General features: G+C 46.3%; 39 pseudogenes; all 39 read left to right on the forward strand.

Moving 5' to 3' along the window:
- The first annotated feature begins 358 nt into the window (after positions 1-358).
- Positions 359-477, forward strand: LOC133566555 (5S ribosomal RNA; annotated as a pseudogene).
- A 364-nt stretch (positions 478-841) lies between these two features.
- Positions 842-960, forward strand: LOC133567484 (5S ribosomal RNA; annotated as a pseudogene).
- Positions 961-1328: 368 nt separating this feature from the next.
- On the forward strand, positions 1329-1447 carry LOC133565775 (5S ribosomal RNA; annotated as a pseudogene).
- A 364-nt stretch (positions 1448-1811) lies between these two features.
- On the forward strand, positions 1812-1930 carry LOC133566751 (5S ribosomal RNA; annotated as a pseudogene).
- Positions 1931-2294: 364 nt separating this feature from the next.
- Positions 2295-2413, forward strand: LOC133567496 (5S ribosomal RNA; annotated as a pseudogene).
- Positions 2414-2776: 363 nt separating this feature from the next.
- LOC133567186 (5S ribosomal RNA) lies at positions 2777-2895 on the forward strand (annotated as a pseudogene).
- Positions 2896-3263: 368 nt separating this feature from the next.
- On the forward strand, positions 3264-3382 carry LOC133567232 (5S ribosomal RNA; annotated as a pseudogene).
- Positions 3383-3747: 365 nt separating this feature from the next.
- On the forward strand, positions 3748-3866 carry LOC133567497 (5S ribosomal RNA; annotated as a pseudogene).
- A 368-nt stretch (positions 3867-4234) lies between these two features.
- On the forward strand, positions 4235-4353 carry LOC133566556 (5S ribosomal RNA; annotated as a pseudogene).
- Positions 4354-4717: 364 nt separating this feature from the next.
- On the forward strand, positions 4718-4836 carry LOC133567498 (5S ribosomal RNA; annotated as a pseudogene).
- Positions 4837-5204: 368 nt separating this feature from the next.
- Positions 5205-5323, forward strand: LOC133565776 (5S ribosomal RNA; annotated as a pseudogene).
- Positions 5324-5687: 364 nt separating this feature from the next.
- Positions 5688-5806, forward strand: LOC133566753 (5S ribosomal RNA; annotated as a pseudogene).
- Positions 5807-6170: 364 nt separating this feature from the next.
- Positions 6171-6289, forward strand: LOC133566691 (5S ribosomal RNA; annotated as a pseudogene).
- A 364-nt stretch (positions 6290-6653) lies between these two features.
- Positions 6654-6772, forward strand: LOC133567383 (5S ribosomal RNA; annotated as a pseudogene).
- A 368-nt stretch (positions 6773-7140) lies between these two features.
- LOC133567047 (5S ribosomal RNA) lies at positions 7141-7259 on the forward strand (annotated as a pseudogene).
- A 365-nt stretch (positions 7260-7624) lies between these two features.
- LOC133566219 (5S ribosomal RNA) lies at positions 7625-7743 on the forward strand (annotated as a pseudogene).
- Positions 7744-8111: 368 nt separating this feature from the next.
- Positions 8112-8230, forward strand: LOC133565628 (5S ribosomal RNA; annotated as a pseudogene).
- A 364-nt stretch (positions 8231-8594) lies between these two features.
- Positions 8595-8713, forward strand: LOC133566160 (5S ribosomal RNA; annotated as a pseudogene).
- A 368-nt stretch (positions 8714-9081) lies between these two features.
- LOC133566982 (5S ribosomal RNA) lies at positions 9082-9200 on the forward strand (annotated as a pseudogene).
- Positions 9201-9565: 365 nt separating this feature from the next.
- LOC133567312 (5S ribosomal RNA) lies at positions 9566-9684 on the forward strand (annotated as a pseudogene).
- A 364-nt stretch (positions 9685-10048) lies between these two features.
- LOC133565212 (5S ribosomal RNA) lies at positions 10049-10167 on the forward strand (annotated as a pseudogene).
- A 364-nt stretch (positions 10168-10531) lies between these two features.
- Positions 10532-10650, forward strand: LOC133566738 (5S ribosomal RNA; annotated as a pseudogene).
- Positions 10651-11014: 364 nt separating this feature from the next.
- Positions 11015-11133, forward strand: LOC133565457 (5S ribosomal RNA; annotated as a pseudogene).
- A 365-nt stretch (positions 11134-11498) lies between these two features.
- On the forward strand, positions 11499-11617 carry LOC133567459 (5S ribosomal RNA; annotated as a pseudogene).
- Positions 11618-11981: 364 nt separating this feature from the next.
- On the forward strand, positions 11982-12100 carry LOC133565214 (5S ribosomal RNA; annotated as a pseudogene).
- A 364-nt stretch (positions 12101-12464) lies between these two features.
- On the forward strand, positions 12465-12583 carry LOC133565077 (5S ribosomal RNA; annotated as a pseudogene).
- A 368-nt stretch (positions 12584-12951) lies between these two features.
- LOC133567270 (5S ribosomal RNA) lies at positions 12952-13070 on the forward strand (annotated as a pseudogene).
- A 368-nt stretch (positions 13071-13438) lies between these two features.
- LOC133567288 (5S ribosomal RNA) lies at positions 13439-13557 on the forward strand (annotated as a pseudogene).
- A 364-nt stretch (positions 13558-13921) lies between these two features.
- Positions 13922-14040, forward strand: LOC133565215 (5S ribosomal RNA; annotated as a pseudogene).
- A 364-nt stretch (positions 14041-14404) lies between these two features.
- Positions 14405-14522, forward strand: LOC133567149 (5S ribosomal RNA; annotated as a pseudogene).
- A 365-nt stretch (positions 14523-14887) lies between these two features.
- On the forward strand, positions 14888-15006 carry LOC133566822 (5S ribosomal RNA; annotated as a pseudogene).
- A 364-nt stretch (positions 15007-15370) lies between these two features.
- LOC133565092 (5S ribosomal RNA) lies at positions 15371-15489 on the forward strand (annotated as a pseudogene).
- Positions 15490-15853: 364 nt separating this feature from the next.
- LOC133566005 (5S ribosomal RNA) lies at positions 15854-15972 on the forward strand (annotated as a pseudogene).
- Positions 15973-16336: 364 nt separating this feature from the next.
- Positions 16337-16455, forward strand: LOC133566267 (5S ribosomal RNA; annotated as a pseudogene).
- Positions 16456-16820: 365 nt separating this feature from the next.
- Positions 16821-16939, forward strand: LOC133565216 (5S ribosomal RNA; annotated as a pseudogene).
- Positions 16940-17307: 368 nt separating this feature from the next.
- LOC133566006 (5S ribosomal RNA) lies at positions 17308-17426 on the forward strand (annotated as a pseudogene).
- A 364-nt stretch (positions 17427-17790) lies between these two features.
- LOC133566632 (5S ribosomal RNA) lies at positions 17791-17909 on the forward strand (annotated as a pseudogene).
- A 368-nt stretch (positions 17910-18277) lies between these two features.
- On the forward strand, positions 18278-18396 carry LOC133566655 (5S ribosomal RNA; annotated as a pseudogene).
- Positions 18397-18760: 364 nt separating this feature from the next.
- LOC133565307 (5S ribosomal RNA) lies at positions 18761-18879 on the forward strand (annotated as a pseudogene).
- The last annotated feature ends 222 nt before the right edge of the window (positions 18880-19101 follow it).

Raw genomic sequence — 19101 nt, forward strand, 5'->3', positions numbered from 1 at the left:
CTCCCAGTATAGGGCGCACTTTCTCCCTTTTGTTTTTTTCACAATGGCTATAGATACTTGCCACACTTGTCAAAACGCTACATTATGCTCGTCCAAACAAACCGCTGGTCTCCACCCAAAACATGTTTGTTTAGTTTTGACTCGGTCTGAAATTTATAGCAAGATTTGCAGTGTCGCCAACAGTGACCCATGTGCCTCAAGGCACTTCAGTGCTAACAGTGGGGCAAAAGTCCAAAGAGTTACATAGGCTAAGAAAAATAGCAGTGATTATTGTATCACACACGTGTAGCTCATTGCAGAAAGGTCCTGTCAACCAGCTTGCCACATTTAAAAATTGAATTCTGAGGACTCCCTCTCGCCTTACGGCCATACTACCCGAAGATCGCCTGATCTCGTCTGATCTCGGAAGCTAAGCTGGGTCTGGCCTGGTTAGTACTTGGATGGGAGACTGCCTAGGAATACCAGGTGCTGTAGGCTTTTAGCGATGCTCCCAGTATAGGGCGCACTTTCTCCCTTTTGTTTTTGTCACAATGGCTATAGTTACTTGCCACACTTGTCAAAACGCTACATTATGCTCGTCCAAACAAAACGCTGGTCTCCACCCAAAACATGTTTAGTTTTGACTCGGTCTGAAATTTATAGCAAGATTTGCAGTGTCGCCAACAGTCACCCATGTGCCTCAAGGCACTTCAGTGCTACTAGTGGGCCAAGAGTCCAAAGAGTTATATAGATTGAGAAAAAGAGCAGTGATTATTGTATCACACACGTGTAGCTCATTGCAGAAAGGTCCTGTCAACCAGCTTGCCACATTAAAAAATTGAATTCTGAGGACTGCGTCTCGGCTTACGGCCATACTACCCGAAGATCGCCCGATCTCGTCTGATCTCGGAAGCTAAGCTGGGTCTGGCCTGGTTAGTACTTGGATGGGAGACTGCCTAGGAATACCAGGTGCTGTAGGCTTTTAGCGATGCTCCCAGTATAGGGCGCACTTTCTCCCTTTTGTTTTTGTCACAATGGCTATAGATACTTGCCACACTTGTCAAAACGCTACATTATGCTCGTCCAAACAAACCGCTGGTCTCCACCCAAAACATGTTTGTTTAGTTTTGACTCGGTCTGAAATTTATAGCAAGATTTGCAGTGTCGCCAACAGTGACCCATGTGCCTCAAGGCACTTCAGTGCTAACAGTGGGGCAAAAGTCCAAAGAGTTACATAGGCTGAGAAAAAGAGCAGTGATTATTGTATCACACACGTGTAGCTAATTGCAGAAAGGTCCTGTCAACCAGCTTGCCACATTTAAAAATTTAATTCTGAGGACTGCCTCTCGGCTTACCGCCATACTACCCGAAGATCGCCCGATCTCGTCTGATCTCGGAAGCTAAGCTGGGTCTGGCCTGGTTAGTACTTGGATGGGAGACTGCCTAGGAATACCAGGTGCTGTAAGCTTTTAGCGATGCTCCCAGTATAGGGCGCACTTTCTCCCTTTTGTTTTTGTCACAATGGCTATAGATACTTGCCACACTTGTCAAAACGCTACATTATGCTCGTCCAAACAAAACGCTGGTCTCCACCCAAAACATGTTTAGTTTTGACTCGGTCTGAAATTTATAGCAAGATTTGCAGTGTCGCCAACAGTGACCCATGTGCCTCAAGGCACTTCAGTGCTAACAGTGGGGCAAAAGTTCAAAGAGTTACATAGGCTGAGAAAAAGAGTAGTGATTATTGTATCACACACGTGTAGCTCATTGCAGAAAGGTCCTGTCAACCAGCTTCCCACATTTAAAAATTGAAGTCTGAGGACTGCGTCTCGGCTTACGGCCATACTACCCGAAGATCGCCCGATCTCGTCTGAGCTCGGAAGCTAAGCTGGGTCTTGCCTGGTTAGTACTTGGATGGGAGACTGCCTAGGAATACCAGGTGCTGTAGGCTTTTAGCGATGCTCCCAGTATAGGGCGCACTTTCTCCCTTTTGTTTTTGTCACAATGGCTATAGATACTTGCCACACTTGTCAAAACGCTACGTTTATGCTTGTCCAAACAAAACACTGGTCTCCACCCAAAAAATGTTTAGTTTTGATTCGGTCTGAAATTTATAGCAAGATTTGCAGTGTCGCCAACAGTGACCCATGTGCCTCAAGGCACTTCAGTGCTAACAGTGGGGCAAAAGTCCAAAGAGTTACATAAGCTGAGAAAAAGAGCAGTGATTATTGTATCACACACGTGTAGCTCATTGCAGAAAGGTCCTGTCAACCAGCTTGCCACATTTAAAAATTGAATTCAAGGATTGCCTCTCGGCTTACGGCCATACTACCCGAAGATCGCCCGATCTCGTCTGATCTCGGAAGCTAAGCTGGGTCTGGCCTGGTTAGTACTTGGATGGGAGACTGCCTAGGAATACCAGGTGCTGTAGGCTTTTAGCGATGCTCCCAGTATAGGGCGCACTTTCTCCCTTTTGTTTTTGTCACAATGGCTATAGATACTTGCCACACTTGTCAAAACGCTACATTATGCTCGTCCAAACAAAACGCTGTTCTACACCCAAAACAAGTTTAGTTTTGACTCGGTCTGAAATTTATAGCAAGATTGCAGTGTCGCCAACAGTGACCCATGTGCCTCAAGGCACTTCAGTGCTAACAGTGGGGCAAAAGTCCAAAGAGTTACATAGGCTGAGTAAAAGAGCAGTGATTATTGTATCACACACGTGTAGCTGATTGCAGAAAGGTCCTGTCAACCAGCTTGCCACATTTAAAAATTGAATTCTGAGGACTGCATCTCGGCTTACGGCCATACTACCCGAAGATCGCCTGATCTCGTCTGATCTCGGAAGCTAAGCTGGGTCTGTCCTGGTTAGTACTTGGTTGGGAGGCTGCCTAGGAATACCAGGTGCTGTAGGCTTTTAGCGATGCTACCAGTATAGGGCGCACTTTCTCCCTTTTGTTTTTTTCACAATGGCTATAGATACTTGCCACACTTGTCAAAACGCTACATTATGCTCGCCCAAACAAACCGCTGGTCTCCACCCAAAACATGTTTGTTTAGTTTTGACTTGGTCTGAAATTTATAACAAGATTTGCAGTGTCGCCAACAGTGACCCATGTGCCTCAAGGCACTTCAGTGCTAACAGTGGGGCAAAAGTCCAAAGAGTTACATAGGCTGAGAAAAAGAGTAGTGATTATTGTATCACACACGTGTAGCTCATTGTAGAAAGGTCCTGTCAACCAGCTTGCCACATTTAAAAATTGAAGTCTGAGGACTGCGTCTCGGCTTACGGCCATGCTACCCGAATATCGCCCGATCTCGTCTGAGCTCGGAAGCTCAGCTGGGTCTGGTCTGGTTAGTACTTGGATGGGAGACTGCCTAGGAATACCAGGTGCTGTAGGCTTTTAGCGATGCTCCCAGTATAGGGCGCACTTTCTCCCTTTTGTTTTTGTCACAATGGCTATAGATACTTGCCACACTTGTCAAAACGCTACGTTTATGCTTGTCCAAACAAAACACTGGTCTCCACCCAAAACATGTTTAGTTTTGACTCGGTCTGAAATTTATAGCAAGATTTGCAGTGTCGCCAACAGTGACCCATGTGCCTCAAGGCACTTCAGTGCTAACAGTGGGGCAAAAGTCCAAAGAGTTACATAGGCTGAGAAAAAGAGCAGTGATTATTGTATCACACAGGTGTAGCTCATTGCAGAAAGGTCCTGTCAACCAGCTTGCCACATTTAAAAATTGAATTCTGAGGACTGCCTCTCGGCTTACGGCCATACTACCCGAAGATCGCCCGATCTCGTCTGATCTCGGAAGCTAAGCTGGGTCTGGCCTGGTTAGTACTTGGATGGGAGACTGCCTAGGAATACCAGGTGCTGTAGGCTTTTAGCGATGCTCCCAGTATAGGGCGCACTTTCTCCCTTTTGTTTTTTTCACAATGGCTATAGATACTTGCCACACTTGTCAAAACGCTACATTATGCTCGTCCAAACAAACCGCTGGTCTCCACCCAAAACATGTTTGTTTAGTTTTGACTCGGTCTGAAATTTATAGCAAGATTTGCAGTGTCGCCAACAGTGACCCATGTGCCTCAAGGCACTTCAGTGCTAACAGTGGGGCAAAAGTCCAAAGAGTTACATAGGCTAAGAAAAAGAGCAGTGATTATTGTATCACACACGTGTAGCTCATTGCAGAAAGGTCCTGTCAACCAGCTTGCCACATTTAAAAATTGAATTCTGAGGACTCCCTCTCGCCTTACGGCCATACTACCCGAAGATCGCCTGATCTCGTCTGATCTCGGAAGCTAAGCTGGGTCTGGCCTGGTTAGTACTTGGATGGGAGACTGCCTAGGAATACCAGGTGCTGTAGGCTTTTAGCGATGCTCCCAGTATAGGGCGCACTTTCTCCCTTTTGTTTTTGTCACAATGGCTATAGTTACTTGCCACACTTGTCAAAACGCTACATTATGCTCGTCCAAACAAAACGCTGGTCTCCACCCAAAACATGTTTAGTTTTGACTCGGTCTGAAATTTATAGCAAGATTTGCAGTGTCGCCAACAGTCACCCATGTGCCTCAAGGCACTTCAGTGCTACTAGTGGGCCAAGAGTCCAAAGAGTTATATAGATTGAGAAAAAGAAAAGTGATTATTGTATCACACACGTGTAGCTCATTGCAGAAAGGTCCTGTCAACCAGCTTGCCACATTAAAAAATTGAATTCTGAGGACTGCGTCTCGGCTTACGGCCATACTACCCGAAGATCGCCCGATCTCGTCTGATCTCGGAAGCTAAGCTGGGTCTGGCCTGGTTAGTACTTGGATGGGAGACTGCCTAGGAATACCAGGTGCTGTAGGCTTTTAGCGATGCTCCCAGTATAGGGCGCACTTTCTCCCTTTTGTTTTTGTCACAATGGCTATAGATACTTGCCACACTTGTCAAAACGCTACATTATGCTCGTCCAAACAAACCGCTGGTCTCCACCCAAAACATGTTTGTTTAGTTTTGACTCGGTCTGAAATTTATAGCAAGATTTGCAGTGTCGCCAACAGTGACCCATGTGCCTCAAGGCACTTCAGTGCTAACAGTGGGGCAAAAGTCCAAAGAGTTACATAGGCTGAGAAAAAGAGCAGTGATTATTGTATCACACACGTGTAGCTAATTGCAGAAAGGTCCTGTCAACCAGCTTGCCACATTTAAAAATTTAATTCTGAGGACTGCCTCTCGGCTTACCGCCATACTACCCGAAGATCGCCCGATCTCGTCTGATCTCGGAAGCTAAGCTGGGTCTGGCCTGGTTAGTACTTGGATGGGAGACTGCCTAGGAATACCAGGTGCTGTAAGCTTTTAGCGATGCTCCCAGTATAGGGCGCACTTTCTCCCTTTTGTTTTTGTCACAATGGCTATAGATACTTGCCACACTTGTCAAAACGCTACATTATGCTCGTCCAAACAAAACGCTGGTCTCCACCCAAAACATGTTTAGTTTTGACTCGGTCTGAAATTTATAGCAAGATTTGCAGTGTCGCCAACAGTGACCCATGTGCCTCAAGGCACTTCAGTGCTAACAGTGGGGCAAAAGTTCAAAGAGTTACATAGGCTGAGAAAAAGAGTAGTGATTATTGTATCACACACGTGTAGCTCATTGCAGAAAGGTCCTGTCAACCAGCTTCCCACATTTAAAAATTGAAGTCTGAGGACTGCGTCTCGGCTTACGGCCATACTACCCGAAGATCGCCCGATCTCGTCTGAGCTCGGAAGCTAAGCTGGGTCTTGCCTGGTTAGTACTTGGATGGGAGACTGCCTAGGAATACCAGGTGCTGTAGGCTTTTAGCGATGCTCCCAGTATAGGGCGCACTTTCTCCCTTTTGTTTTTGTCACAATGGCTATAGATACTTGCCACACTTGTCAAAACGCTACGTTTATGCTTGTCCAAACAAAACACTGGTCTCCACCCAAAAAATGTTTAGTTTTGATTCGGTCTGAAATTTATAGCAAGATTTGCAGTGTCGCCAACAGTGACCCATGTGCCTCAAGGCACTTCAGTGCTAACAGTGGGGCAAAAGTCCAAAGAGTTACATAAGCTGAGAAAAAGAGCAGTGATTATTGTATCACACACGTGTAGCTCATTGCAGAAAGGTCCTGTCAACCAGCTTGCCACATTTAAAAATTGAATTCAAGGATTGCCTCTCGGCTTACGGCCATACTACCCGAAGATCGCCCGATCTCTTCTGATCTCGGAAGCTAAGCTGGGTCTGGCCTGGTTAGTACTTGGATGGGAGACTGCCTAGGAATACCAGGTGCTTTAGGCTTTTAGCGATGCTCCCAGTATAGGGCGCACTTTCTCCCTTTTGTTTTTGTCACAATGGCTATAGATACTTGCCACACTTGTCAAAACGCTACATTATGCTCGTCCAAACAAAACGCTGTTCTACACCCAAAACAAGTTTAGTTTTGACTCGGTCTGAAATTTATAGCAAGATTTGCAGTGTCGCCAACAGTGACCCATGTGCCTCAAGGCACTTCAGTGCTAACAGTGGGGCAAAAGTCCAAAGAGTTACATAGGCTGAGTAAAAGAGCAGTGATTATTGTATCACACACGTGTAGCTGATTGCAGAAAGGTCCTGTCAACCAGCTTGCCACATTTAAAAATTTAATTCTGAGGACTGCCTCTCGGCTTACCGCCATACTACCCGAAGATCGCCTGATCTCGTCTGATCTCGGAAGCTAAGCTGGGTCTGTCCTGGTTAGTACTTGGTTGGGAGGCTGCCTAGGAATACCAGGTGCTGTAGGCTTTTAGCGATGCTACCAGTATAGGGCGCACTTTCTCCCTTTTGTTTTTTTCACAATGGCTATAGATACTTGCCACACTTGTCAAAACGCTACATTATGCTCGCCCAAACAAACCGCTGGTCTCCACCCAAAACATGTTTGTTTAGTTTTGACTTGGTCTGAAATTTATAACAAGATTTGCAGTGTCGCCAACAGTGACCCATGTGCCTCAAGGCACTTCAGTGCTAACAGTGGGGCAAAAGTCCAAAGAGTTACATAGGCTGAGAAAAAGAGTAGTGATTATTGTATCACACACGTGTAGCTCATTGTAGAAAGGTCCTGTCAACCAGCTTGCCACATTTAAAAATTGAAGTCTGAGGACTGCGTCTCGGCTTACGGCCATACTACCCGAATATCGCCCGATCTCGTCTGAGCTCGGAAGCTCAGCTGGGTCTGGTCTGGTTAGTACTTGGATGGGAGACTGCCTAGGAATACCAGGTGCTGTAGGCTTTTAGCGATGCTCCCAGTATAGGGCGCACTTTCTCCCTTTTGTTTTTGTCACAATGGCTATAGATACTTGCCACACTTGTCAAAACGCTACGTTTATGCTTGTCCAAACAAAACACTGGTCTCCACCCAAAACATGTTTAGTTTTGACTCGGTCTGAAATTTATAGCAAGATTTGCAGTGTCGCCAACAGTGACCCATGTGCCTCAAGGCACTTCAGTGCTAACAGTGGGGCAAAAGTCCAAAGAGTTACATAGGCTGAGAAAAAGAGCAGTGATTATTGTATCACACAGGTGTAGCTCATTGCAGAAAGGTCCTGTCAACCAGCTTGCCACATTTAAAAATTGAATTCTGAGGACTGCCTCTCGGCTTACGGCCATACTACCCGAAGATCGCCCGATCTCGTCTGATCTCGGAAGCTAAGCTGGGTCTGGCCTGGTTAGTACTTGGATGTGTGACTGCCTAGGAATACCAGGTGCTGTAGGCTTTTAGCGATGCTCCCAGTATAGGGCGCACTTTCTCCCTATTGTTTTTTTCACAATGGCTATAGATACTTGCCACACTTGTCAAAACGCTACATTATGCTCGTCCAAACAAACCGCTGGTCTCCACCCAAAACATGTTTGTTCAGTTTTGACTCGGTCTGAAATTTATAGCAAGATTTGCAGTGTCGCCAACAGTGACCCATGTGCCTCAAGGCACTTCAGTGCTAACAGTGGGGCAAAAGTCCAAAGAGTTACATAGGCTAAGAAAAAGAGCAGTGATTATTGTATCACACACGTGTAGCTCATTGCAGAAAGGTCCTGTCAACCAGCTTGCCACATTTAAAAATTGAATTCTGAGGACTCCCTCTCGGCTTACGGCCATACTACCCGAAGATCGCCTGATCTCGTCTGATCTCGGAAGCTAAGCTGGGTCTGGCCTGGTTAGTACTTGGATGGGAGACTGCCTAGGAATACCAGGTGCTGTAGGCTTTTAGCGATGCTCCCAGTATAGGGCGCACTTTCTCCCTTTTGTTTTTGTCACAATGGCTATAGTTACTTGCCACACTTGTCAAAACGCTACATTATGCTCGTCCAAACAAAACGCTGGTCTCCACCCAAAACATGTTTAGTTTTGACTCGGTCTGAAATTTATAGCAAGATTTGCAGTGTCGCCAACAGTCACCCATGTGCCTCAAGGCACTTCAGTGCTAACAGTGGGCCAAAAGTCCAAAGAGTTACATAGATTGAGAAAAAGAGCAGTGATTATTGTATCACACACGTGTAGCTCATTGCAGAAAGGTCCTGTCAACCAGCTTGCCACATTAAAAAATTGAATTCTGAGGACTGCGTCTCGGCTTACGGCCATACTACCCGAAGATCGCCCGATCTCGTCTGATCTCTGAAGCTAAGCTGGGTCTGGCCTGGTTAGTACTTGGATGGGAGACTGCCTAGGAATACCAGGTGCTGTAGGCTTTTAGCGATGCTCCCAGTATAGGGCGCACTTTCTCCCTTTTGTTTTTGTCACAATGGCTATAGATACTTGCCACACTTGTCAAAACGCTACATTATGCTCGTCCAAACAAACCGCTGGTCTCCACCCAAAACATGTTTGTTTAGTTTTGACTCGGTCTGAAATTTATAGCAAGATTTGCAGTGTCGCCAACAGTGACCCATGTGCCTCAAGGCACTTCAGTGCTAACAGTGGGGCAAAAGTCCAAAGAGTTACATAGGCTGAGAAAAAGAGCAGTGATTATTGTATCACACACGTGTAGCTCATTGCAGAAAGGTCCTGTCAACCAGCTTCCCACATTTAAAAATTGAAGTCTGAGGACTGCGTCTCGGCTTACGGCCATACTACCCGAAGATCGCCCGATCTCGTCTGAGCTCGGAAGCTATGCTGGGTCTGGCCTGGTTAGTACTTGGCTGGGAGACTGCCTAGGAATACCAGGTGCTGTAGGCTTTTAGCGATGCTCCCAGTATAGGGCGCACTTTCTCCCTTTTGTTTTTGTCACAATTGCTATAGATATTTGCCACACTTGTCAAAACGCTACGTTTATAATTGTCCAAACAAAACGCTGTTCTCCACCCAAAACAAGTTTAGTTTTGACTCGGTCTGAAATTTATAGCAAGATTTGCAGTGTCACCAACAGTGACCCATGTGCCTCAAGGCACTTCAGTGCTAACAGTGGGGCAAAAGTCCAAAAAGTTACATAGGCTGAGAAAAAGAGCAGTGATTATTGTATCACACACGTGTAGCTCATTGCAGAAAGGTCCTGTCAACCAGCTTGCCACATTTAAAAATTGAATTCTGAGGACAGCCTCTCGGCTTACGGCCATACTACCCGAAGATCGCCCGATCTCGTCTGATCTCGGAAGCTAAGCTGGGTCTGCCCTGGTTAGGACTTGGTTGGGAGACTGCCTAGGAATACCAGGTGCTGTAGGCTTTTAGCGATGCTCCCAGTATAGGGCACACTTTCTCCCTTTTGTTTTTGTCACAATGGCTATAGATACTTGCCACACTTGTCAAAACGCTCCATTATGCTCGTCCAAACTAAACGCTGGTCTCCACCCAAAACATGTTTAGTTTTGACTCGGTCTGAAATTTATAGCAAGATTTGCAGTGTCGCCAACAGTGACCCATGTGCCTCAAGGCACTTCAGTGCTAACAGTGGGGCAAAAGTCCAAAGAGTTACATAGGCTCAGAAAAAGAGCAGTGATTATTGTATCACACACGTGTAGCTCTTTGCAGAAAGGTCCTGTCAACCCGCTTGCCACATTTAAAAATGTAATTCTGAGGACTGCCTCTCGGCTTACGGCCATACTACCCGAAGATCGCCCGATCTCGTCTGATCTCGGAAGCTAAGCTGGGTCTGGCCTGGTTAGTACTTGGTTGGGAGACTGCCTAGGAATACCAGGTGCTGTAGGCTTTTAGCGATGCTACCAGTATAGGGCGCACTTTCTCCCTTATGTTTTTGTCACAATGGCTATTGATACTTGCCACACTTGTCAAAACGCTACATTATGCTCGTCCAAACAAAACGCTGGTCTCCACCCAAAACAAGTATAGTTTTGACTCGGTCTGATATTTTTAGCAAGATTTGCAGTGTCGCCAACAGTGACCCATGTGCCTCAAGGCACTTCAGTGCTAACAGTGGGGCAAAAGTCCAAAGAGTTACATAGGCTGAGAAAAAGAGCAGTGATTATTGTATCACACACGTGTAGCTCATTGCAGAAAGGTCCTGTCAACCAGCTTGCCACATTTAAAAATTGAATTCTGAGGACTGCCTCTCGGCTTACGGCCATACTACCCGAAGATCGCCCCATCTCGTCTGATCTCGGAAGCTAAGCTGGGTCTGGCCTGGTTAGTACTTGGTTGGGAGACTGCCTAGGAATACCAGGTGCTGTAAGCTTTTAGCGATGCTACCAGTATAGGGCGCACTTTCCCCCTTTTGTTTTTTTCACAATGGCTATAGATACTTGCCACACTTGTCAAAACGCTACATTATGCTCGTCCAAACAAAACGCTGGTCTCCACCCAAAACATGTTTAGTTTTGACTCGGTCTGAAATTTATAGCAAGATTTGCAGTGTCGCCAACAGTGACCCATGTGCCTCAAGGCACTTCAGTGCTAACAGTGGGGCAAAAGTCTAAAGAGTTACATAGGCTGAGAAAAAGAGCAGTGATTATTGTATCACACACATGTAGCTCATTGCAGAAAGGTCCTGTCAACCAGCTTGCCACATTCAAAAATTGAATTCTGAAGACTGCCTCTCGGCTTACGGCCATACTACCCGAAGATCCCCCGATCTCGTCTGATCTCGGAAGCTAAGCTGGGTCCGGCCTGGTTAGTACTTGGATGGGAGACTGCCTAGGAATACCAGGTGCTGTAGGCTTTTAGCGATGCTCCCAGTATAGGGCGCACTTTCTCCCTTTTGTTTTTGTCACTATGGCTCTAGATACTTGCCACACTTGTCAAAACGCTACGTTTATGCTCGTCCAAACAAAACACTGGTCTCCACCCAAAACATGTTTAGTTTTGACTCGGTCTGAAATTTATAGCAAGATTTGCAGTGTCGCCAACAGTCACCCATGTGCCTCAAGGCACTTCAGTGCTAACAGTGGGCCAAGAGTCCAAAGAGTTACATAGGCTGAGAAAAAGAGCAGTGATTATTGTATCACACACGTGTAGCTCATTGCAGAAAGGTCCTGTCAACCAGCTTGCCACATTTAAAAATTGAATTCTGAGGACTGCATCTCGCCTTACGGCCATACTACCCGAAGATCGTCCGATCTCGTCTGATCTCGGAAGCTAAGCTGGGTCTGTCCTGGTTAGTTCTTGGTTGGGAGGCTGCCTAGGAATACCAGGTGCTGTAGGCTTTTAGCGATGCTCCCAGTGTAGGGCGCACTTTCTCCCTTTTGTTTTTGTCACAATGGCTATAGATACTTGCCACACTTGTCAAAACGCTACATTATGTTCGTCCAAACAAAACGCTGGTCTCCACCCAAAACAAGTTTAGTTTTGACTCGGTCTGAAATTTATAGCAAGATTTGCAGTGTCGCCAACAGTGACCCATGTGCCTCAAGGCACTTCAGTGCTAACAGTGGGGCAAAAGTCCAAAGAGTTACATAGGCTGAGAAAAAGAGCAGTGATTATTGTATCACACACGTGTAGCTCATTGCAGAAAGGTCCTGTCAACCAGCTTGCCACATTTAAAAATTGAATTCTGAGGACTACCTCTCGGCTTACGGCCATACTACCCGAAGATCGCCCGATCTCGTCTGATCTCGGAAGCTAAGCTGGGTCTGGCCTGGTTAGTACTTGGTTGGGAGACTGCCTAGGAATACCAGGTGCTGTAGGCTTTTAGCGATGCTCCCAGTATAGGGCGCACTTTCTCCCTTTTGTTTTTGTCACAATGGCTATTGATACTTGCCACACTTGTCAAAACGCTACATTATGCTCGTCCAAACAAAATGCTGGTCTCCAACCAAAACAAGTTTAGTTTTGACTCGGTCTGAAATTTATAGCAAGATTTGCAGTGTCGCCAACAGTGACCCATGTGCCTCAAGGCACTTCAGTGCTAACAGTGGGGCAAAAGTCCAAAGAGTTACATAAGCTGAGAAAAAGAGCAGTGATTATTGTATCACACACGTGTAGCTCATTGCAGAAAGGTCCTGTCAACCAGCTTGCCACATTTAAAAATTTAATTCTGAGGACAGCCTCTCGGCTTACGGCCATACTACCCGAAGATCGCCCGATCTCGTCTGATCTCGGAAGCTAAGCTGGGTCTGGCCTGGTTAGTACTTGGTTGGGAGACTGCCTAGGAATACCAGGTGCCGTAGGCTTTTAGCGATGCTACCAGTATAGGGCGCACTTTCTCCCTTTTGTTTTTTTCACAATGGCTATAGATACTTGCCACACTTGTCAAAACGCTACATTATGCTCGCCCAAACAAACCGCTGGTCTCCACCCAAAACATGTTTGTTTAGTTTTGACTCGGTCTGAAATTTATAGCAAGATTTGCAGTGTCGCCAACAGTGACCCATGTGCCTCAAGGCACTTCAGTGCTAACAGTGGGGCAAAAGTCCAAAGAGTTACATAGGCTGAGAAAAAGAGCAGTGATTATTCTATCACACACGTGTAGCTCATTGCAGAAAGGTCCTGTCAACCAGCTTGCCACATTTAAAAATTTAATTCTGAGGACTGCCTCTCGGCTTACGGCCATACTACCCGAAGATCGCCCGATCTCGTCTGATCTCGGAAGCTAAGCTGGGTCTGTCCTGGTTAGTTCTTGGTTGGGAGGCTGCCTAGGAATACCAGGTGCTGTAGGCTTTTAGCGATGCTACCAGTATAGGGCGCACTTTCTCCCTTTTGTTTTTTTCACAATGGCTAGAGATACTTGCCACACTTGTCAAAACGCTACATTATGCTCGTCCAAACAAACCGCTGGTCTCCACCCAAAACATGTTTGTTTAGTTTTGACTCGGTCTGAAATTTATAGCAAGATTTGCAGTGTCGCCAACAGTGACCCATGTGCCTCAAAGCACTTCAGTGCTAACAGTGGGGCAAAAGTCCAAAGAGATACATAGGCTGAGAAAAAGAGCAGTGATTATTGTATCACACACGTGTAGCTCATTGCAGAAAGGTCCTGTCAACCAGCTTGCCACATTTAAAAATTGAATTCTGAGGAAAGCCTCTCGGCTTACGGCCATACTACCCGAAGATCGCCCGATCTCGTCTGATCTCGGAAGCTAAGCTGGGTCTGCCCTGGTTAGGACTTGGTTGGGAGACTACCTAGGAATACCAGGTGCTGTAGGCTTTTAGCGATGCTCCCAGTATAGGGCACACTTTCTCCCTTTTGTTTTTGTCACAATGGCTATAGATACTTGCCACACTTGTCAAAACGCTCCATTATGCTCGTCCAAACTAAACGCTGGTCTCCACCCAAAACATGTTTAGTTTTGACTCGGTCTGAAATTTATAGCAAGATTTGCAGTGTCGCCAACAGTGACCCATGTGCCTCAAGGCACTTCAGTGCTAACAGTGGGGCAAAAGTCCAAAGAGTTACATAGGCTGAGAAAAAGAGCAGTGATTATTGTATCACACACGTGTAGCTCTTTGCAGAAAGGTCCTGTCAACCAGCTTGCCACATTTAAAAATTTAATTCTGAGGACTGCCTCTCGGCTTACGGCCATACTACCCGAAGATCGCCCGATCTCGTCTGATCTCGGAAGCTAAGCTGGGTCTGGCCTGGTTAGTACTTGGTTGGGAGACTGCCTAGGAATACCAGGTGCTGTAGGCTTTTAGCGATGCTACCAGTATAGGGCGCACTTTCTCCCTTATGTTTTTGTCACAATGGCTATTGATACTTGCCACACTTGTCAAAACGCTACATTATGCTCGTCCAAACAAAACGCTGGTCTCCACCCAAAACAAGTATAGTTTTGACTCGGTCTGATATTTTTAGCAAGATTTGCAGTGTCGCCAACAGTGACCCATGTGCCTCAAGGCACTTCAGTGCTAACAGTGGGGCAAAAGTCCAAAGAGTTACATAGGCTGAGAAAAAGAGCAGTGATTATTGTATCACACACGTGTAGCTCATTGCAGAAAGGTCCTGTCAACCAGCTTGCCACATTTAAAAGTTGAATTCTGAGGACTGCCTCTCGGCTTACGGCCATACTACCCGAAGATCGCCCGATCTCTCTGATCTCGGAAGCTAAGCTGGGTCTGGCCTGGTTAGTACTTGGTTGGGAGACTGCCTAGGAATACCAGGTGCTGTAGGCTTTTAGCGATGCTACCAGTATAGGGCGCACTTTCTCCCTTTTGTTTTTGTCACAATGGCTATAGATACTTGCCACACTTGTCAAAACGCTACATTATGCTCGTCCGAACAAAACGCTGGTCTCCACCCAAAACATGTTTGGTTTTGACTCAGTCTGAAATTAATAGCAAGATTTGCAGTGTCGCCAATAGTGACCCATGTGCCTCAAGGCACTTCAGTGCTAACAGTGGGGCAAAAGTCGTAAGAGTTACATAGGCTGAGAAAAAAAAGCAGTGATTATTGTATCACACACGTGTAGCTCATTGCAGAAAGGTCCTGTCAACCAGCTTGCCACATTTAAAAATTGAATTCTGAGGACTGCGTCTCGGCTTACGGCCATACTACCTGAAGATCGCCCGATCTCGTCTGATCTCGGAAGCTAAGCTGGGTGTGGCCTGGTTAGTACTTGGTTGGGAGACTGCCTAGGAATACCAAGTGCCGTAGGCTTTTAGCGATGCTCCCAGTATAGGGCGCACTTTCTCCCTTTTGTTTTTCTCACAATGGCTATAGATACTTGCCACACTTGTCAAAACGCTACATTATGCTCGTCCAAACAAAACGCTGGTCTCCACCCAAAACATGTTTAGTTTTGACTCGGTCTGAAATTTATAGCAAGATTTGCAGTGTCGCCAACAGTGACCCATGTGCCTCAAGGCACTTCAGTGCTAACAGTGGGGCAAAAGTCCAAAGAGTTACATAGGCTGAGAAAAAGAGCAGTAATTATTGTATCACACAAGTGTAGCTCATTGCAGAAAGGTCCTGTCAACCAGCTTGCCACATTTAAAAATTGAATTCTGAGGATTGCCTCTCGGCTTACGGCCATACTACCCGAAGATTACCCGATCTCGTCTGATCTCGGAAGCTAAGCTGGGTCTGGCCTGGTTAGTACTTGGATGGGAGACTGCCTAGGAACACCAGGTGCTGTAGGCTTTTAGCGATGCTCGCAGTATAGGGCGCACTTTCTCCCTTTTGTTTTTGTCACAATGGCTATAGATACTTGCCACACTTGTCAAAACGCTACATTATGCTCGTCCAAACAAAACGCTGTTCTACACCCAAAACAAGTTTAGTTTTGACTCGGTCTGAAATTTATAGCAAGATTTGCAGTGTCGCCAACAGTGACCCATGTGCCTCAAGGCACTTCAGTGCTAACAGTGGGGCAAAAGTACAAAGAGTTACATAGGCTGAGAAAAAGAGCAGTGATTATTGTATCACACACGTGTAGCTCATTGCAGAAAGGTCCTGTCAACCAGCTTGCCACATTTAAAAATTTAATTCTGAGGACTGCCTCTCGGCTTACGGCCATACTACCGGAAGATCGCCCGATCTCGTCTGATCTCGGAAGCTAAGCTGGGTCTGGCCTGGTTAGTACTTGGATGGGAGACTGCCTAGGAATACCAGGTGCTGTAGGCTTTTAGCGATGCTCCCAGTATAGGGCGCACTTTCTCCCTTTTGTTTTTCTCACAATGGCTATAGATACTTGCCACACTTGTCAAAACGCTACATTATGCTCGTCCAAACAAAACGCTGATCTCCACCCAAAACATGTTTAGTTTTGACTCGGTCTGAAATTTATAGCAAGATTTGCAGTGTCGCCAACAGTGACCCATGTGCCTCAAGGCACTTCAGTGCTAACAGTGGGGCAAAAGTCCAAAGAGTTACATAGGCTGAGAAAAAGAGCAGTGATTTTTGTATCACACACGTGTAGCTCATTGCAGAAAGGTCCTGTCAACCAGCTTGCCACATTTAAAAGTTGAATTCTGAGGACTGCCTCTCGGCTTACGGCCATACTACCCGAAGATCGCCCGATCTCGTCTGATCTCGGAAGCTAAGCTGTGTCTGGCCTGATTAGTACTTGGATGGGAGACTGCCTAGGAATACCAGGTGCTGTAGGCTTTTAGCGATGCTCCCAGTATAGGGCGCACTTTCTCCCTTTTGTTTTTGTCACAATGGCTATAGATACTTGCCACACTTGTCAAAACGCTACATTATGCTCGTCCAAACACGACGCTGGTCTCCACCCAAAACATGTTTAGTTTTGACTCGGTCTGAAATTTATAGCAAGATTTGCAGTGTCGCCAATAGTGACCCATGTGCCTCAAGGCACTTCAGTGCTAACAGTGGGGCAAAAGTCGTAAGAGTTACATAGGCTGAGAAAAAAAAGCAGTGATTATTGTATCACACACGTGTAGCTCATTGCAGAAAGGTCCTGTCAACCAGCTTGCCACATTTAAAAATTGAATTCTGAGGACTGCCTCTCGGCTTACGGCCATACTACCCGAAGATCGCCCGATCTCGTCTGATCTCGGAAGCTAAGCTGGGTCTGGCCTGGTTAGTACTTGGTTGGGAGACTGCCTAGGAATACCAGGTGCTGTAGGCTTTTAGCGATGCTACCAGTATAGGGCGCACTTTCTCCCTTTTGTTTTTTTCACAATGGCTATAGATATTTGCCACACTTGTCAAAACGCTACATTATGCTCGTCCAAACAAACCGCTGGTCTCCACCCAAAAGATGTTTGTTTAGTTTTGACTCGGTCTGAAATTTATAGCAAGATTTGCAGTGTTGCCAACAGTGACCCATGTGCCTCAAGGCACTTCAGTGCTAACAGTGGGGCAAAAGTCCAAAGAGTTACATAGGCTGAGAAAAAGAGCAGTGATTATTGTATCACACACGTGTAGCTCATTGCAGAAAGGTCCTGTCAACCAGCTTGCCACATTTAAAAATTGAATTCTGAGGACTGCCTCTCGGCTTACGGCCATACTACCGGAAGATCGCCCGATCTCGTCTGATCTCGGAAGCTAAGCTGGGTCTGGCCTGGTTAGTACTTGGATGGGAGACTGCCTAGGAATACCAGGTGCTGTAGGCTTTTAGCGATGCTCCCCGTATAGGGCGCACTTTCTCCCTTTTGTTTTTCTCACAATGGCTATAGATACTTGCCAGACTTGTCAAAACGCTACATTATGCTCGTCCAAACAAAACGCTGGTCTCCACCCAAAACATGTTTAGTTTTGACTCGGTCTGAAATTTATAGCAAGATTTGCAGTGTCGCCAACAGTGACCCATGTGCCTCAAGGCACTTCAGTGCTAACAGTGGGGCAAAAGTCCAAAGAGTTACATAGGCTGAGAAAAAGAGCAGTGATTATTGTATCACACACGTGTAGCTCATTGCAGAAAGGTCCTGTCAACCAGCTTGCCACATTTAAAAGTTGAATTCTGAGGACTGCCTCTCGGCTTACGGCCATACTACCCGAAGATCGCCCGATCTCGTCTGATCTCGGAAGCTAAGCTGGCTCTGGCCTGGTTAGTACTTGGATGGGAGTCTGCCTAGGAATACCAGGTGCTGTAGGCTTTTAGCGATGCTCCCAGTATAGGGCGCACTTTCTCCCTTTTGTTTTTCTCACAATGGCTATAGATACTTGCCACACTTGTCAAAACGCTACATTATGCTCGTCCAAACAAAACGCTGGTCTCCACCCAAAACATGTTTGTTTAGTTTTGACTCGGTCTGAAATTTATAGCAAGATTTGCAGTGTTGCCAACAGTGACCCATGTGCCTCAAGGCACTTCAGTGCTAACATTGGGGCAAAAGTCCAAAGAGTTACATAGGCTGAGAAAAAGAGCAGTGATTATTGTATCACACACGTGTAGCTCATTGCAGAAAGGTCCTGTCAACCAGCTTGCCACATTTAAAAATTGAATTCTGAGTACTGCGTCTCGGCTTACGGCCATACTACCCGAAGATCGCCCGATCTCGTCTGATCTCGGAAGCTAAGCTGGGTCTGGCCTGGTTAGTACTTGGATGGGAGACTGCCTAGGAATACCAGGCTCTGTAGGCTTTTAGCGATGCTCCCAGTATAGGGCGCACTTTCTCCCTTTTGTTTTTCTCACAATGGCTATAGATACTTGCCACACTTGTCAAAAGGCTACATTATGCTCGTCCAAACAATACGCTGGTCTCCACCCAAAACATGTTTAGTTTTGACTCGGTCTGAAATTTATAGCAAGATTTGCAGTGTCGCCAACAGTGACCCATGTGCCTCAAGGCACTTCAGTGCTAACAGTGGGGCAAAAGTCCAAAGAGTTACATAGGCTGAGAAAAAGAGCAGTGATTTTTGTATCACACACGTGTAGCTCATTGCAGAAAGGTCCTGTCAACCAGCTTGCCACATTTAAAAGTTGAATTCTGAGGACTGCCTCTCGGCTTACGGCCATACTACCCGAAGATCGCCCGATCTCGTCTGATCTCGGAAGCTAAGCTGGGTCTGGCCTGGTTAGTACTTGGTTGGGAGACTCCCTAGGAATACCAGGTGCTGTAGGCTTTTAGCGATGCTACCAGTATAGGGCGCACTTTCTCCCTTTTGTTTTTTTCACAATGGCTATAGATATTTGCCACACTTGTCAAAACGCTACATTATGCTCGTCCAAACAAACCGCTGGTCTCCACCCAAAACATGTTTGTTTAGTTTTGACTCGGTCTGAAATTTATAGCAAGATTTGCAGTGTTGCCAACAGTGACCCATGTGCCTCAAGGCACTTCAGTG

This window comes from Nerophis ophidion, linkage group LG13 (assembly GCF_033978795.1).
Source record: "Nerophis ophidion isolate RoL-2023_Sa linkage group LG13, RoL_Noph_v1.0, whole genome shotgun sequence".
NCBI classification, from domain to species: domain Eukaryota; kingdom Metazoa; phylum Chordata; class Actinopteri; order Syngnathiformes; family Syngnathidae; genus Nerophis; species Nerophis ophidion.